Raw genomic sequence first — 20,000 nt, forward strand, 5'->3', positions numbered from 1 at the left:
TGCTATGTGGTGTTCAGCTTTGTAAGCTTGTAAAGCAGTGGGGAAGTGATTAATGTCCTTACACTTTCCTTTTTTAAGTGAAATAATTTGATCCAAAATACATGTGTACTTTAGTAGACAGCAGGCAGAAATGGGATGTGAAATGAAGCCGTTACTTGCACTGCTGCTGCTATTTACTGGCCAACGCTGTCTTTTAGTGCACCACCCTAAGCATTGTTAAGGTTGGGTCTCGCACTATAGCACTGCTGAGCCAGTATCTAATGTAGTCTTTTTTTAGCAAAATCAGTGTTCCATGCACTACATTATAGTTACACGTGTCAGAATTTAAAGTCATAAATTGAAAGTTTTGAAGGTGCATGGTATTGTGACATTAGTTGAACATTTTAACAGTTTTATGTTTTTAGGAGAACCATCATAATTGAATGTTCACGTGCTGAGTTGAGTGAAGTGTAAGGCAGTTTTGAATAAATTTGCCATTTCAGAAATAATAGAGTAATTACAGTAAAAAGTGATATAAAGTTGTACTCCAAAGTAATGTTTCTATCGTTTTAATAGACTGTGTGTAGAGGCCACAACTCTAACATGCACAGAATGAAAAATGTAAGAATGAGAATACAAAGCTTTTTATATAACACTAGAAAAGTCAGCAAGTGCTAGATTTATTGGACATTAAAGAATTTTGCCGATGCATTCCTACAACACAAAGTAGTGATATGCTTACCCAGTTATATTTCAATCATATTTCAACAGCTTACTGAAATTTAATAAGCTTGCATAAATAAAGTCCCATTTTGTATGCCATTGCCTTGGTGTGTTAGTAACTGCATGCCATGTTACCAATTGCAGTCTTGAGTTACTCTAGCTAGATGCAGATTATCTTATATTCCACCAAAACAAATTCTGATGGATACTGTAGAGATTTACCATTCTGTGCTGTTAATAAGCTGCTTTCTGTACCCAAGTTACGGGGTTTGCTTCCTTATACCTCCATGTGCATAGTGTTTGACTCAGCAAGTCAGCCAGTGCTCACGAGTCATCCATGAACAGGGATCATGCATCAAGTGGGCTTACCTGATTATGCACCATTTTTTTATTTTATACATTTGTTAGTGGTGGCTTGACACCCTCCTTTTAAGGTTGCCAACTTGGGTAATGGTTTCTGGCCACTGTCTCTTTAATAGTGATAACTCAGAAACAGGCTGGCATGTTAAAATCGAGTAGGAACTTAATGAGGACAGCTGTAAATGGAGATAGTACATCCCAGTAACTTGGAGTTAGTACCTTGACCATAGGACAATCTCACCACACACACACACTGACTTCCAGTTTCATTACCCTTTTTTTATAAATTATTTTTATGTTCTTTTCTCTCCCTTTACTTTGGAATTATGTATAATGGCTACCATGGCAGTCCCAGTGGGAACAGCTAATTGCACAGATCTCCCAGCAGGCCAAGCCAGCCCCACTCACCTGCTCCTGCTGGTACTTCACTGGTTAGGAGTGTCGTTCTTCCCATCAGTGGCCCACAGAAAGCTGGTGGAGGTGACTGAGTTTCTGAACCAGTGTCTAGATTACCCACATGAGCCACCTGGAAAGGATGCTCTTGTAACTAGTGGAATAGTATCACTAATCAAACCTGCCAACAACACCCCAGGCAAGACCCAGCAGGGAGGTTAAACACAGTGCTGTCTGACCCTCCTATGGAGGAGGTTGCAGTGAGGTATACAAGAATGTTCCACATTTATCACTCATCCTGGTGTAACCCTCGTTTTTGTGACAGTGACTTTTCCTGTGTGCTCTCCAATGCTCCCCATCAACAGCATCCTCCCTTGTTTGTGTATGTCCGTATCTCCACTGTCCTCCCCATTTTAAACTCTGCAAGCACATCCCCTGTCAGTTTTTGTCTCTGAAGTGCATTTGCCCATTACTTGCCCTCAGTGACTTACCATACCTTCACCCTCCCTTTCATTCTTCCCCAGCTTGCCCTCATGAGAAAAACAAAGTAGTTACTTGTCCCAGAAAACTCTACCGTCTCTCCTCTCCGTATTACCATTCTTACCTTGCTTGTTTCCCTCTTTTTGATGTCCACATTTTTCCTACTGACCTATAGTCCTGTTTCCACCCCTTTAATATATTAAAAAAAAGATTTAAGCAGTGCAGTTGTCCCTTTAAAGTAACGTGCCACAATTCTCATACTGTCAGTTCTTAGTGCATGTGCACATGCTGAGATGTTTACACCCACTAAGCTTGTCACTTTTTTCGTGAGACTGCAGAACTCCTGCTGTGGATTTCATTCTCCCCTTGCATGTCCTCCCCTGGGCATGAGCAGGAGCAGTAATTATCTATGATTTAGGCAATGTGCTTTCATTTTATTAATGGATGATGAGGTGTGGGCCTTATTGTCCCCCACATCAGTACCTGCAGAAGGCATTTTGTGCTCATGCTTAGCATGTTTCTGAATCCCAGGGATGCTAGTTCAAATCCAGTATAAAAATAGTGTGTATGTAAAGTAAAAGCTTGTTAACAGGAATGTAGTGCTAGAAGGAAAGCAGTGACGTAAGAACAACAGAACTTGCAATTATTCATTCATAACTTAATTTAGCTAAGTGAAATGGACTTGAATGTGGTGTTTACACTTGCATGCACACAGACATATATTATGCACATAAATAAAAGATATACATACGTAAGTTTGTACTCTCCCACTAGTAGTACAAGCAGCTGATGTATTCTCCATGAATGTAGGCTTCATTTTGGAATATTTTACATTCTTTCTTCCATTAGAAAGGCATTTCTCCACTAAGAAAACAGCATTAATTTTATGTCTGGGCCACAAATAACTTATTTCACGAAATCTTTGTAATGACTGTGCCAGCACCCCATACTCTCTATACTTGTACTGCTTCTTGGCTCTGGGTTCACGTTTATGCTCAAGAAAGAGATTACATTGTGCGTAGCCCTGTGTTTATATGTCTAGAAAATCTGTGAACAGTGTACTAAAGTGTATGGCAATAAATTCAACTGTATGTTCAGCTTCTCTGTGGATTCTCTCCATACGACAAATGCCATCATACTGGTTTATATGTGTGCAACTTTGCAATGCTTCCATGAATGACATGTTCCATACTACTGCACACCCCTTGGGGGGGTTTAACCAAGAAACGCCTATTGTTTTCTGTTACCCCCACCTCTTTTCAGCTGTATGCAGTACTAAAGTCTGCATCCTCTAGCCTTTTGAAAACACTGAAAGGATACAAGCTGCCTTACTTTTTCCTGTCTGACAGGAGGTGAAGTTAAAATCCCCTTCCCTAACATACAAATACATATGTCCTACTCATGCTCAGTCAGTATTTTTATCTTCAGATTTTTTGTAACTTTGAACACTGCCACAGAACATTATATTTCTGCTGCAACTCTTGTGAAATAGCTAGTGCATTTATTTCTCTGGATTTCATCATCTGCTCTTCCACCAAACAGAGAATCTGATATTTGTAATTTAGGATGTTTAGTTTGTTCAAAAGCAGAATTTTATTTCCTCTTTTCTCTCTGTTCTACATTGCTGATACTATTATGGTCATTACAAGCAGACTAAGAACTCTTAATTTGTTTATGGCACTGATAGGGAACCAAACCTCTTAACTATTCCTGATAATGTTCTGATAAACAGCAGCAAAGAATAAATGCTAGAATCAACTGCTGTCATTTTAAAGTCAGTGTATTCATATGGAAAAACAAATATGCTTCTTTTTCTCAAATGCATCACACTTTTAGATTCAGATGGAATGTTCCCTTACACACCGGATTTTAGCAAGTTCTTCACATTAGATGCACATACAAGGTCAATGTAGTGGCAGTAATTGTGTACGCACAGAGTCACTGTAGTGGCAGTAATTGTGTATGCACGAGTTCACTGTAGTGGTAGTAACTGTGCATGCACAGGGTCACTGTAGTGGTAGTAATTGCATAATTTGTGTGCAGACACTCCGTTATTACTGTAAATTTGCAGTATTGACTGTGTGGGGGAAAATTTTCTTGGTGGGTGGATTTTTATGCAGCAACAGCAAATATCATAGGTGCATGTAACCATTATAGTAGTAGGTAGTTATAGCATGTTGTATACTGTGCAAGTGCTTGTCCCTAACTACAGTTCACCTTTATAAGTAAAACACACAGGAACTGCATATTATCAGATGTGAGCAATGATACCCTATAGGACAGAATATATTCATGTGACTACATGGCAGTACATTTACACGAGACTGACATTATTCAACTCCTGCTTGAAGCACATCCTGGATGCAGGCAGGCATCTCTCAGAGAAAACTGACATCAGGACCATTCAAATGAAGTCTCTAGTTTGATGTCACATTCAGACTGAACATATTGAGTATCTTACAGTGGTTCACTAGACATTCTCGAAATAGTGAAATGTCGAATTTCAGTATTTCGCGACTGAATAGTCAAAAGTGCAGTTAAGCAAAACTGCACTATCCCAAATGCGGAAATTTCAAATCTGCTGTTGAGGTGTCACATTCCTGATGTGCTGTGCGGATTTGGATTTAGCTGGGGATTCAGGGAAGTGGTGTTTACGTAAGGGTTTTGGGTATTGGGTATGAATTTTAATGTGTGTAGTGGTGTTTTTTGTGTGTTTGTGTGTTTAGTGTGACCTCAGAGTTAGTATATATAAGTAGGGGGGTGTGGAGGGGGCACAGCCCCCTGCTTATAGGTAGGGTTGGTGTGTTTGTGTGTTATGTTGTGTTTGTGTTTGTGTTTTGTTTGTTGTGTAGTTAGGTAGGTGTATGTATGTTTGTTTGTGTGGTGGTGTGTGTGTATGGTCATGATTTTGGTTTTTGGGTATGTGGAATTTCGACTATTCAGTCTCGAAATATAGAAATTCATCATTTCAGTATTTTGAGTTTGTCTAGTGAATCCATGTTACAGAGGTATACGTTATGCAAGAATGATTCAAGAGTGTGTTTATTACAGTGCCTGTGTAATGTTACAGGTGGCTACCATCACCACAGGGCCAGTAGACTCTATAAGCTTATGTGTAGGAAATGTTCCCATATCTGTATCTTTACAGATGTTTTTTTCTTCCCCACACAACATAATGCCTGATGAATAGTAGCCTAGGAAAATGAAATTCTTCCTTGCAGAGAATGAAATCTTGCTATAGTTCCAACATTTTCATAGTTAGTGGACGCCCAGCCAGGAGGCATCTGGCCAGTGCTGTTATGTGCATGCCTGGCAGAATGTGGTGAATGATATTAATGCTGTCAGTGGCCAGAGCAGGGGCTACCAATAGGTCAGATGCTTGGTGATCTACAGGATGTGTACTACTAAAGATTGTGCTAAATGTCTGGCACAAGAGGTTATGGTGATGGGAAGTGGTCAATTGGCCAAACCGTCATTAACTGAGATAGAAGAATTCCTTGCCTCACCACTTGACCAATCACACTTTCACTATCCCACATGCTCATACAATCTCCATCTGAGATTTCCCTTGTGTGTATCTATGGTGTTGCTTACATTTCATACTGATTAACTATGTAGTTTGCTGCAAATCACTAAATATATTTTCCTATGCTGTCTAGGAACATTCGGTATCAGTTACTAAGTCATATCCCTCTATACAGTGCCCATATATTTTTTTTCACTGGGATTAAATTAATGGTGATGGGTCTTAATTATTGTGAGTGTTCTCCATTTGGTGCCTTCAGAAGTGATGTACTGTCTAGGTCCTCCATTGTAGATATACCCCTACATGATGTTAGACATGACACTAACAGTGATGGTATATTGAACATTTGGCATGGTCAGGAGCACTTTTTGTTGGACACATGGAAAGTAGAATCTTGATCAGTGAACATGACCTTTGTGCCTCTGGAACTAGCCAGATAGGGAGGTATCACCTTGCAGTGCAGTCCCCATTGATTTCCACAAGCTTCATTGGGCCATGGGGAGGATAGTGGTGGTCATTGTGCTGGTGGCCATAGACACCAATGGGTACTGCTCCCTGGAGCTATCTGTCTCATTGTCTGCAACACACACGCACTGGGCAGTGAAGTTATAGAAGCACAGGCTAGAAGCACCTCATTCATTACAACGATGGTATATATCCTACAGTGTGTGTGATATGACTTAAGGAATTGCATGCCAAATATGTATGATACTGTAGACATATTCTGTTGGCAACTTGTGTGACTCAAGTCCAGCTATGTTCACAGGGTTAATGCAATGCATGTGCCATGTAGCTGCTTCACTTCTGCCTTCAGCATTTAGAGCAGTCCTAGGCATGGGAGGCCTAGATCAGTCACACACAGCACCCACCACTTACACTCCATTATCTAGTGTGTAGGAGTATAGGGTCAGATGTAGACATTATGATTAGCCCTGTATACCCTAGGCAGTAAGTAAGGACCCTTAATCCTCAACACTGTCTCCAGTAAGGGAGCATCACTAAAAGCAGAGATAGAAATACACAATTTCCCCTAAGGGTACACTGGGAACTGGCTCCAAACCTGGGACTGGACTATATGCTTCACTCCAGGTCCCCAAATAAGTCTCCACATTAACCACTGCAAAGCACAATGTCCCAGTTCTAGGGATCTGACACACTCACTCATAAGTGTCTGATATTCACACGTACACCCACTCTTGGGATAGAATGGCACAGATTTACCTGCTGTGTTTCTTTGCCCAAATTACAAGGTAATGGCTGTCACCAGTCAAATACCACAATAACCTTCAAAATGGATGTTCGCTATATTGGGTAAAATGGATATTGATTCAAATGGTAGCATGTAACCCAAGCAGTAAGGCTTTTCAGAGTGGCCTGGTGTTATTACAATAAGCATAAACACTTTCAAGTTATTAAATGTATTCACTAAATAATTAGCCACAATGAGAGGTAGTAAACATTTAATAATAAAAGGATTTAAAACATGTAAATACTGAATGACTGCTTCTAATAAACAATAGAGTTTCACACACAGGAAATATGAAAACAACTCTGTAGGATAGATTTCGCTCTGATTTTAGAAAAACAAATCTCTAACTAGCTGTAGTTCCCTGACTATCTGAAGATTAACTGTCCCTATCTAATCTAAATAACTCAGCAAGGCAAGATTACACTCGTACTTCTGCAAGGCAAGATGAGGAATTAAGTCCGCACTCCAGGCTGTTGTTTCCTCAATGACTGGAACAACTACTGTGAAACAACTGAACTACTACTAAACATTAACCGACACAGACACAAAACTTGCTTTTATAGCAGATTTTTAAAAGTTAACCGGAAGCTGCTATTAGAATTCTACTCTCTCATATCAGACTTTGAAACGTAAGCAAACAGCAGTTGTGAAGATTCTATTCTCCCACCTCTGGCCCACAATGACAGCACATTTAGGTCAGTTGACTCTGGGATAACATACATTCAGAATTCTCTTTATAAAGAACATGTACAATTGGACAGCCAGAAGAACACTGTTTGACATTTAAACATCTTGATAATCAAAAGACAAACTTATTTATAAAACTATAGCCAATCACACTGGCTTATGAAACACAGGGTAATTTACAATTATTTACAAAACTTCAGCCAGTCATGCTAGCACAGATAACAATATCTAATACCCTCACATTTCTCCCCACTTTGAAGACTCTAGCTAGATTTTTAAGTGACACTGCAAAAATCATTGCTTCAGGAAAATGGGGCTGACTGAAAATGTATCATCCCCATACCCCTTCTTAACAGTCCGTCTGCATTAGCATCATTGTCCCCACTATGGTGTTGCACCGTCATGTCGCATGCCTTCAACCCTATGCTCCACTTTAATAACTTGACATTTTACTTACTGAAATTATTTAACCATGTTAAAGGGTTATGGTCTGTAACCACAGTGAATTTTCTTCGGTACAGGTAAAGCTAAAGATTTTACAATGCCCATAATATGGTTAGGCATTGTTTCTCCACAACTGAATAACATTTCTCCCTTGGCTGCAGTCTGTGGCTGAGATATACAGCAGGATGCTGTTCTCCTTCTCAGGAAACTTGGCTGAGTACAGTCCCCACTTCATAATTTGATGTATTCACCTGTACAACAAATTCCTTGCTGTAATCTGGACTGGCTAACACAGGGTGTCCTCCCAAAGCTTTGTTATGCTTTTAGAATGCCTGCTTACAGTCTGTGGTCTACACTACTTTATCTGGCTTGTTTTTCCTTGTTAGATCAGTAAGGGATGCAACTGTTGTACTATAGTTGGGCACACATTTTATATAGTACCCTGCTGTCACTTGGAATGCTCTCACCTGCTTTTTGGTAACAGGGACAGGCCATGCCTGAATATTCTCTACTTTGGCAGGTTCTGGTTGAATCTTACCACTCCCTACTCTGTCCTAGGTAGGAGACCTCCGCCATACACACCTGACACTTATCAGGCTTAATGGTCAACCCTACCCTTTTGAATCTACCTAACACCTCCCTGACGTGTTGAAGGTGCTCTTGCCAGGAATGACTGTAAATGGCAATATCATCCAAATAAGCAAGAGCATAGTCTCCTGCTCCTACTTAAGATATGACCTACTAGCCTCTGGAAGTTTGTCGGGGTATTCTTCCCCAAGGGCATCCTTGCAAACTCATATAATCCAAAAGGAGTTACAAAAGCTGACCTCTCTCTCGCAGTGGGAGGCAGGGGCACCTGCCAGTATCCTTTGGTCAGATCAGTAGTGGTAACATAGTTAGCCCCATCCAGCTGTTTTAAAGCTTCACCTGTTCTAGGCATGGGGTGCACATCTGACTCTGTGTAACTATTTAACTTTCTGTAGTCTATGCAGAGTCTAATACTACCATATTTCTTTGGTACCAATACTAGTGGGGAAGCCCAAGGGCTACTGGATACCTGGATTATCCCTGGTTCCAACATCTCCTTTATCTCCTCCTTCAAAGTCTGTTTGACTTGCTCAGGCACCCTATAAGGAGCTTGCTTAATAGGCCTTTGGGGTCCTGTATCCATGTGGTGCTACACTAGGTGGGTGCACCCAGGTTTCCCAGTAAACATGCCCCCAAATTCCTGTAACACTGCTCATATTTCTTTATATAGTCACTGAGATGTTATCTGTCCCACAGAAATGTCAGTCTGAACCTCATTGAGAAGATCACCAAATCCCCCCCATAACTTCTTGTGGGATTCACACTCACCCTCCCACTCATCACGAGTCAAATCTAAAGGCCCCCTCGCTCTATGCACATACAGAAACTCAAAGGGTGAAAAGCCTGTAGATTCCTGAGGTACTTCTCTGTATGTAAATAGTAAATGGGGCAAATATATGTCCCAATCCCTTTTAAACTGGTGTGCAAGTACCTGTAGCATAGTCTTTAATATAGAGTTTAACCTCTCCACAAGACCATTAATCTGGGAATGGTAGGGGTTGTTTTTTTAGATGCTTCACCCCACAATGCTTCCACAGACAAGCCAGCAAGTCTGACATACGTTGGCACCTTGGTCAGTCAGTATCTCCCTTGGAAAACCTACCCTGCTGAAAATTTTTAACAAAGTATTTGTGACTTTCTCTGCCTCAATAGAAGACAGAGACACTGCCTCAGGATATCTGAAAGCATAGTCTACCACCATTAGGATATACTTCTTCCCTGTGGAACTTGGAGTACTCAGAGGTCCCACAATATCCATACCTACAGTCTGAAATGGATCTTCAGTCACAGACAAATGCATCAATGGAGCCCTGACATTGTCTCCTGCCTTGCCTACCTTTTGGCACTGCTCACAGGTCCTGCAGTACCCGGTTACATCTTTTGTGATCCCAGGCCAATAAAAGTTCTACATAATACATCTCTTAGTACTGTTTTTGCCCATAGAAACTGCAAAAGGAATATCATGGGCAATGGCTAGAAGTACCAGGTGGTAGGCAATGGGCACTCCCAACTGCTGTATTACCTCACCCTCTAGCCCTCCCTCAGGGGTCCACTCTCTGCACAACTAACGCTTTATTCCAGTATACAAACTCCCCTTTTCCTTGAGCATCAGGTACATCTTTAGCTACCTCTCTCAAGCCTCATAAAGTAGGATCCGAAAGTTGAGCCTGTCTCAACTGTTTTTGTAACCTTTCACAGCCTCCCTTCCACAGGAAGCCTAGTGTCTTCTGACAGAGGTGCCTCACTGTCAGCCTTTGTACTACCACTCAGCTCTGTTCTTGGGAGCACCAATACCTACCAATAGGTATGGTTCACTTTCAGGCTCACTGCTACAGGGTAGCTCCCTCCCTGCAGTAACCACATCACCAGCCCCAGCTTCGGGTATGGGATCTGTCTGGATCTCCTCAGGCTACCAGACCTACATGACTGTCTCCAAGCTTGAGTGCATGTAACTGCATACACACAGGGTACTACATTATCAAAATCTTTTCCTGTTAAGACATCTGCAGGGATATCATCAAACACACCTCCCCGCTTGTTCCCTTTTCCACCCTCCCAGTCACGATGAACCCTGCCCAAAGATATTTGGAATGGGGTCCCACCCAAAGCTCTGACTGGTGTGGACTGTCCAAGCAAGTACAGCTCCACTTAAAGAACTGCAGACCTCACAATGGTTATATTAGAAGCTGTCTCTTTACAGGGGCCTGTCTTTCATCCAATAAGATAGGATACAAATTTTAGTGATAGTTTGGCACCTCTGTTGTTTCCAGACAACTTACCACTGGTATTCTGCCATTCCCACTTGGTGGTTCCCTCACCTTTTTCTTTTCTTACTTTGCTTCAATGGACATTTGTATGCTACATGGCCCCTCTGATTACATTTAAAACATCTAATCCCGAACATGTGCTTGAACTAATGGCTTCCCCATTATTGTTGAACTCTGTTGGAGTGGTTTACCCTGCCCCCCATGGGTTCCCTTATGTCAGTGTGCAGCACTGGGTATGCCTTTCTTATGCAGTGGTGCCCTACTTGCTAAGTAGAGACGCCCTTTTTTCCCAAGCTCATTTGCAGAGTTACACACTCAGTCTGCCGACCAGATTCTCATGTCTTCAGGCCAAGTGCTGAGAGATTGTTCCCCCACCAAAAAGTCTGCCATTCCTTCAGAAGTGGTGACCTGATAGCTACTCACCCACCTTTGAAAGTATATACTTAAATTAGCAATGTAATCACATACACGTTCATCTGCCTTGCATCTGTGTTTATGAATTTCTTTTCCTATACATTTTAGGGGTTAATTTGAAACAATCAAGTAAACATTGTTTTACACTATTGTAATTCAAACAATCAATGTCAGATAGTTTAGCAATTGCGTTAACAACTCTACAATGGAGTGAAGGAGCCAGGAACCATACCCAGAGCCATTGGTCAACATTATACTGTTTAAATCCCCTCTCAAAAATATATAAATAAAACTATCAAAATCACCTCCCTCCCTACTGAGGAAAAAGTGTACTGACTTTTATGGCTCTGGGGTTCAGTCATTCCCTTCCCCATTACCTCCCTAACCCTATTGAAGGGTTCAAAGCTCCTTTTTGTGCTGTCTACTTCTCATTTTCTTCTGTCTCCAAATGGCACAGTCTCTCTTGGATCTCCAAATGGCACAGTTCATGCTAATGCTGCTTCTCGCTTTCTTCAGCCTACTGTTGGTCTGTTTAACTCCAGACAGATTTTTAAGTTTTCTGAGGATAAGGTGAACTGTCCTGTCTCAGAACGCTGCATATCCCTATTGCCAAACTGGATATCTTCCAAGATGCTAATCTGCTCTGCACCTGGGACTAAGGCTGAGATCATTGCTTCCTTAGTAAGGTTGGCATGCACCAGTCCTTTGGCTTCACATATCTTGGCCAACTGGTTCCTTGTCAGCTTGCTATAATCCTTTGCTGTTATCTTTGCCTGCTGTCCCTGACTAAATTGACTGAAAATGATTAAAACTTTTGTGACAATGAAACTCTGTATGTTTACCTTGTGGCTGTCGAGGGTGCACACCTTAGTGACAACTACCCACAAGCTACTAAAGCTCAATTTAAATCCCACACTGCTGCTACCAATATGTGATGAGCCCCCTATACCCCAGGGCAGTAACTAAGGAGCCTCAGTCCTCACCACTCTGTCCGGTAAGGGGGCGTTGCTAGAAGCAGGGATAGAAATACACAATTTCCCTAAGAGTACAGAAAGAACAGGCTCCAAGCTTGGAACTGGACAGTATGCTTCACTCCAGGTCCCCAGGTGAGTCTCCACACTAACCATTGCAGAGCAGTATGTCCCATTTCTAGGTATCTGACACACTGTCTCTCTTAAATGTTTGATATTTGCACAAGTACACACTCTTGAGAAAGACTGGCGCAGATTTACCTGTTGTGCTCCTTTGCCCAAATTACAAGGTAATGGATGCCACTAGTCAAATACCATAATACCCTTCAGAAGGGGTGTTCAATTATAGTGAAATAGATATTGATACAAATGGTAGAATGTAACCCAAGCAGTAAGGCTTTTTGGAGTGGCTCTGATGTTATCACAATAAGCATAAACACTCAGATTGTTAAACATATTCACTAAATAACCAGCCACGCTGAGAGGTATTAAAATAATTTATTCTAATAAACAGTTTCACAAACCAGAAATATGAAAACAACAGTGTAGGATAGATTTCACACTGGTTTTAGGAAAAAAAACTCTAGCTGGAGCGCCTTCTGTGTGGAGTCTGCAGGTCCTTCCCATGGTCAAGTGATGTTTAAAGACATGCAGGTAGGTGCATGTGTGAATGGGTGTGCCACTTTTGAAGGTTGGGCATCGGGCTGGCAACTCAGTACAGTAAAATCCACTGCCAATCATAAGCGGACCAGAGTTCCGCTGTGGCGACCCTTAACTGGGAAAAGCCGAAAGACATTAGTTTAGTTCCCTGACTGTCTATTCTGGCATAGCATACATTTAAAATTCTCTTTAAAAAACATGTACATCTAGCCAGCCAGAAGAACACTGTTTGATTCAAACATCTTGCATACATCAGAGTGATGATCAAAAGATGTAAACTTATTTACAAAATTATAGCTAGTCATGCTGGCATATGTAACACAGGGTAATTTACAATTATTTACAATACTTCAGCCACTCATGCCAGCACAGATAATGTCTAATATCTTCACAGACATCTTCAGGACATTGTGCTTTTCTCACAGCCATGTTCCATGCAAGCCATTACTCAAGTTCACACAGTATGCCTACCTGTAGGCAAGGACTTGCTTTGGCCTGTGACACAAAGAGGAAAACTTCCAGTACTCCATTTTATACACATCACATGTTAACAGTGGCCACTTCAATAGCAGTTTACCCTAGGCCCCAACACAAATCACTTCTTACGCATTCAACAGAGACTTATTTTAATTTAGAACAGCACGCATACATTTCCCTGTGGAAGACTCTCCACACGGTATCACCCCTCCAACCTCTGCAAATTTTAACTGTGCCCTGCCCAGTGTAGTTCACTTGGGTAGGATGCATAGTGTTGCCACTCTATGCATGGATATGCACAGCTTGGTTGCAAGTTGCCTGCATCACCTTTACTATTGTGCATATGCTTTAATCTTTCCATAGTTATGGGCCAGCTGCTACCTCTTGGTCAGCCTTGTGGTATGTTCTATCCACCTTCATCTACCATGGTCCTGCACTGTAATCTTCCATGGACCGGTGTGCTTGAGCATGTTCATACTGTATTTGTACTCATTGCTGCAACTGTTTCCTGAGCATTATATTATGTAACATTGCACATACTGAGAATATCTTGACACATGTTCCAGGATCATATTGCAGGGCACTGTAAGATACGTGCAGGCAACAAAAGTATGCTTTTAGTAGCCCAGACACATGTTCACTGATGATCCAGCTTGGAGACAGGGCATAGATGTATCCATTGTCTGCCACAATGTGTGTATTTCTGATTGGGATCATTAACACAATTCCAGGGCATATCCTACATCACCAGCAGGATACATCTGGGGAATGTCATCCTTCACAAACCATTGATGCAGGTTGCCTGTGGCCACATGTGGGAGTAATGGATATTGCCAAGGTGACCTACAGATAAATTGTAGCTTATACCCTTTGTACTTCAGACCACCTGATAGCTACTTTTATTATTTTTGGTTAATGTCCCCTGTTCCCAGCTCAACTGGTGAGGCTCTTTATTTTGATTTAGATGCAGTCTTTGGCCACCGTTGCTTCAACAAAATACACTATGTCACAAAATTCACTCTCAAATAATTCCCCCCACACTGTAGCATGGCATTCAGGAACTAGTGGGGTATACTTGAAGTAGATGCCTTGGATACCCTTACTGTGACCCCCGTTGATCTTTGAAATGTCCTGCAGCTAGTATTCTCAAAGCCACACTTATCAAGATATTCACTGTGTTAGGTACCCCACAATCTCCATGGACCTACACATGAGGGAAATATATCTGAACTAGTTCTTGCAGAGTGACTATCCACAATGTATTAGTCTTATAATTTCAGTGTCGTGAAGGCATGAACTGTTAAGCATGATAGGGTGATATGCTGCCTCCTGTGCTGACCACATAGAAATTCATGACTGCTGGCAGCAAATGCAGCCTACTGTGTATACACTTCGTTGTAGCTGTGGTTATCCTGAACTTTATTTTACTATTCCTGTCCATTAACTCTAGGATTTTATGGCAGTAAAATGCACTAGTGTTTATGCCTCTGGGTGTACGTTACATATGTTTCTGAATTGTTCCACTATACTCTCATTTCCATCTAATATTGCCGATTACCATGACATTATACCACCTTTAACATATAATGTGAGTAGCTATGCTGATGTTCGTGTTTCACTGTTGCAGTCATCACACTTGGGTTATCCTGCCAGGGGTAGTCCTCAGTCAGCCCGAATACCAGAGGCTTGGTATTTCTGCATCAGTTGCTGTAAATCCAGGACTGACATCAGGTCGTCAGTGATATGAAAATAGGCAGCTGACATCATTATATCAGTCTTTCCTGCTGAGGAGTCCGAAACAGAAGCAATTTGCATGAGTACCAGTGAGCTGCTACCTGAGTTTTTCGTTTTCCAAAATTGAAGTTGAAGTCTTCTAAAGCTAAGTACCCCATTGGGGATCCTTTTTTCTTGCTCTAACCGATGTCAGAAAAAGTTAACAATTGTCTCACCCGTGGAAAGCAAATACCACACCGAGATTTCCATTCTTACTGCATCACCGGTTTAGACCCAGACCATGACATCCCTCGTTGCCGGTTTTGTGCTTTGTTCAACACCCGAACTATTTGTCAGTAGGGCCCTTATTGTAGCTAAATACGTTCGCTCTCAATCTCTGTATTCTGAAATGGCTTCGGTAAGCCATCCGACCACCGATCTTCTGAAAAAACTTAAGGATAAAGACAGAGACAGACTGCACATGTCCAAAACTGCTGACGCTTCCGTTAAGCTAGTTGCCAGTTCGCCGGTACTCAGGAGCTTTTGCAGCCCCTGATGCCCACATCGATGGATTCTCAGACTGCTACTGAGACCCGTTCGGAGTCCGGTATGCCACGAGACTCTTCTTTGACTACGGAACCTGCAGATGTCTCTATCTTGGATGGGTCCGGAGCTGCTGTGTAGACAACTGCTTCTGAGGAAGTTCTTTGCACTACTGATATTCAACACAAACTGACGACTTTCGCGTCTTCAATTCTTTCTAAAACTACCAAGTTTCTAAGGCCCAGAGTACGAGCTACACCTAGAAAACTGATGACCCAAACTCACGTGCCTGCTCCCTTGCCACAATAACAGATGCTTAAAATGGTGGAAGACATTATCATACTGATTAGGAGCAGCAAGCCTTCTCTGCTAAAAGAAAGAGACTTGCTCCCAGCACCTTTATCTGACCAAGAGTCCAATGACTCTGAGGTTTCTGATTATGAAGACATGCCCTTCTCTACTTATGAGGATTCAGATGCAGAGGAATCCATTCCTTCTGCCGCTCCTCCAGAGAAGTCTTCTTTTGGTGAAACCCTACTTACTTTGAGAGAGCACTTCCATTGGGAATGCCAGGATTACCCTCACTCCAAAAAGAGATTGAGGGAATTTTTACATTTAACTCAGCACAGCCCCTTAGCTATACCCTGTTCTGGATGTTGTGGATGATGTTTTTATGGAATCCAGTCTAACCCTGGATACTTCACCTCCTGCTCCCCGGAAACCTGACAGGTATTAGAGTCCCTGACTCTCACATATTTCTTTTCAAGAATCCTACTGCTGACCCAGATGTCATCTCCCAAGGGCCTAAAGGAGTAAAAGCAACTACAGCTAAGAACCCCACCCCCTCGGACAGGGATTCTCGAGCCTTACACAGATGGGGTAAAAAAGTATATACTTCTGCAACTCTTGCCATTAGAGCATTAAATTTTCAGTTCCACATGCTGAACTACCAGCAACATACCATTGAACTCATTAAACAAAAATTATCTACCTTCCCTGACTGTGGAGAAAATAAAGACTCACAGGAACATATGCATTCTGTAAGCCAAATCAGTAAACATACTCTGCAATGTGGGTTTGACACCCTAGAAGCATCCTGCAGGGCACCAGTCACAGGTTCTGTACTTCGAAGACATGCTTGGCTTAAGGAACAGACCTTGCCAGCTCATGTCAAATCAAAATCATTGTATGCACCTCTTAACAAAGACAATCTGTGTGGCACCAAAGCAGAAGAGGTTTTAAAAAATATGGAAGAAAAACCTAAATCTATGCAGACAGACTTTTTGCAAGTTCCGCCTCCAAGATTCAGTAGACATTGTCCCTAAAATCATTGGTCCTTTCCTGCCCCCTCAAGGCCACCTCAGACAAGACCTAGGGGTAACAGACCCCCCAGACAGCAGTCTCAGGGTATGCAAAGGTCTAAACAATGGAGTGCCTCCACTTCTAAACCAGGGAGTGCTAAACAACCCCCTTATGGGAAGAATTCCCAATGACTCCTCAACTCCTTCTCTCACCTCTGCCCATCTGTCCGTGCCACTAGGAGGAAAACTTGCCTCCCATGCAGATAACTGTGCCTCCATCACCAATGACCGATGGGTCCTCAACAATAATGCTTTAGAAATTAGGGAATTACAATGGATAATAAGACTGCGAGTCCTGGCCTTAAACGCCCGTCAGCATCAAACCAGTGCTAGTAAAACGTCAGTATGATAACTTGTGATGAATATTTTATATAAGTGTATATTTAGAACATATGCTCAATATAATAACATGATACATATTTTTAGTGGCTGGTGTAAACATGTGACATTAATTGAACCTCTATATGAATGTGGTCATACTATGTTTGTACATGCTGATGAAGGGTAGAGTACCCGAAAGCTTCTTTCATTAAAGTTGGCGTTTTGTGATGAATCTGTGTCCTATGGTCCTCAACATAGTGTCCCAGGGGTACAAATTTTATTTCCACACCTTGCCAACCCCAAAGGCATTCCCAAATCTTCCTCCAAACCAGTGGGCAGAGGCACAAAACCCAGTTAATTCCCTGTGCTCAATGAGGGCAATTCAGCCTGTCCCTGCAGATCAGATAGGCCAAGGGTTCTATTCCAGGCTTTTTCTAGTACCCAGAAAAGAGGGCACCTGGCACCCAGTCTTAGATCTCTCTATTCTAAACACCTTCCTGGTGGTACCAAAATTCAAAATGTTCACATTGCAGCATCTTCTCCCTATGCTGTTCAAAGATGCCTCGTTAGCCACTCTAGACCTCAGAAGCCTATCTGCGTATCCCAATCAAAGATTCTTGCAGGAAGTATCTACGTTTCAGGGCAGGATCTATGTATTATCATTTCTCTGCACTTCCCTTTGGCTTATCCACTGCTCCCAGAGTTTTCACAAAATGCCTGGCTCCAGCCATTGCTTATTGCAGACAAATAAATATTCAAATTTACCATTACTTGGACAACTGCCTGATTCAGGCAGACAGTCAGGAAAAGCTGTTATAGCACCAGACATTTGTAAAGGCCCTACTAACCTCACTGGGGTGTACACTATCAATGAGAAGAAATTCAAACTTGTCCCAGTATAAAAATTGTTTTCCTGGGAGTGAGCCTGGACACAGCATCCCAGATGGCATTTCTAATTCCAGAAAAACAAGCCTGACAGGCTATTTCTCTCAACTGGCCACCAGAACCCAGTTATCCCCAAGGAAAATCCTGCAAGTTCTAGGGTTCATGGCCTCCTGCATTCTACTAATTCCACATACCAGACTGCATATGAGGAAACTTCAGTGGTACTTAGAAAGCCTTTGGTGTCAACATTCACAGGACCTAGAAACTATTTTACCTATGATACCATGTCTGAGGAAAGACTGTCATTGGTTGGCAGCGTCATACAACCAGAACAAGGAACTTCCCTTTTCACAATCCCATGCTGCAAATACCCTAACCATAGACACATCAGACTATGCCTGGGGTGCTCTTTTCACAATCCCACGCTGCAAATACCCTAGCCATAGAGACATCAGACTATGCCTGGGGTGCTCACCTGGACGGCAGGTGCATTCAGGGCCATTGGACCCCAAACCAAATTCATCTGCACATCAACCAAAAAAAGAGATGTTAGCTGTTCAGCACACACTGACAGCTTTCAGTTCCCTGCTCTCTCCAGGGCCTCTACTTATCAAAACCGACAGCACCACAGTAATGTGGTACATCAACAAGCAGGGAGAAACCCCTGATAACCTCTCTGCAGGCTAGCCATGACCCTTTGGAACACGTCCTCAGCCATGCATATTCATCTGCAAGCTCAATTCCTGCCAGGCAACCAAAACTCTCTGGCAGACAACTTAAGCAGAAATCTCCTAAACCCACACAAGTGGCAATTAAACCACAACACCTTCAACCTTGTGATCCAAAAATGGGGTACCCCGAAGGTGGACCTATTTGCCTCCCCCTACAACCACCAGCTCAACAAATTCTGCACCAGGGAACCTCACAGCAATTCCTGGAAAGTAGATGCCCTATCCTTCCACTGGGCAAAACCTATCAATCTATGCATATCCACCTCTACCTCTTCTGACCAGGGTATTACTCAAAATAAGGGAGGAAAGACAAAGGGCATTCCTGATTGCCCCAGACTGGCCATGCCAACACTAGTACCCACTACTATGCAGTCTGTCCCCGTTGCCTCCATCGCACGTACCCCAGATTGCAACTCTCCTGATTCAGCAGGAGGGGAGAGTTCTTGCATCTACAGTTGCAGACACTTAACCTAGCAGCCTGGCTTATTCCTTGACTTCTCCTCCAGTGGCCACCCTAAGCAAACAAGTCCTGTATGTCATGTTTAAGATGACCCAGTACTAGAAAATCCTATGCTGACAAGTGGAAAGGGTATTGTTCCTGGATCCAGACTAAAGAAGCTGACCCAGCACAGCCCTCCTTACCTCTCATTGTGGATTACCCACTCAGCAGAATGACTCCACAGGGGCCTATCCTCCTCTTCCATTAAAATCCATGCCTCTGCCATCTCTGCACATTACAGCATTGAGCCACCTCTCTTCACACACCCTCTCATCAAACAATTCCTAAGAGGGGCTAACAAGTTTAGGCCACCAAGAAGAGCCCCTACTCCTGCTTGGGACCTTAACTTTGTGTTGGAAAAGCTCACCCCCCCCCTTTGAGCCTGCAGCTTCAGCGGAGTTAGAATTCCTCTCTTGGAAAACAGCCTTGCTTCTGGCCATCACTTCAGCTAGAAGAGTGTCTGAGTTACAGGCACTTATGGCTGTGGAACCGTTCATCATTTTTCATGCTGACATCCCTCAGGACTAACCCAATTTTCATGCCCAAGGTGGTATCCAGTGTGGCTCTTGACCAATCTATCCATTTGCCCACCTTTTTCCCTAAACCTCAAAATAAGGGGGAAAGGATCCTGCACTCTTTAGATGTGCACAGACGGCTTAGATTCTACCTGGATAGGACTAAGCCCTTTAGGAAATCTGACCAGTTACTAGTCAGCTTTGCACCAGGGGC

At 42.5% G+C, this 20,000-nt stretch overlaps 1 protein-coding gene across 1 annotated transcript in view; it reads left to right on the forward strand.

The window, feature by feature from the left end:
- The window catches only part of KCNQ1 (potassium voltage-gated channel subfamily Q member 1), a 2,495,454-nt gene that overhangs the window by 1,166,132 nt on the left and 1,309,322 nt on the right, over positions 1-20,000 (forward strand). The window lies entirely within an intron of this gene.

This window comes from Protopterus annectens, chromosome 17.part0 (assembly GCF_019279795.1).
Source record: "Protopterus annectens isolate FY-2018-M chromosome 17.part0, PAN1.0, whole genome shotgun sequence".
In the NCBI taxonomy this organism is placed as follows: domain Eukaryota; kingdom Metazoa; phylum Chordata; order Ceratodontiformes; family Protopteridae; genus Protopterus; species Protopterus annectens.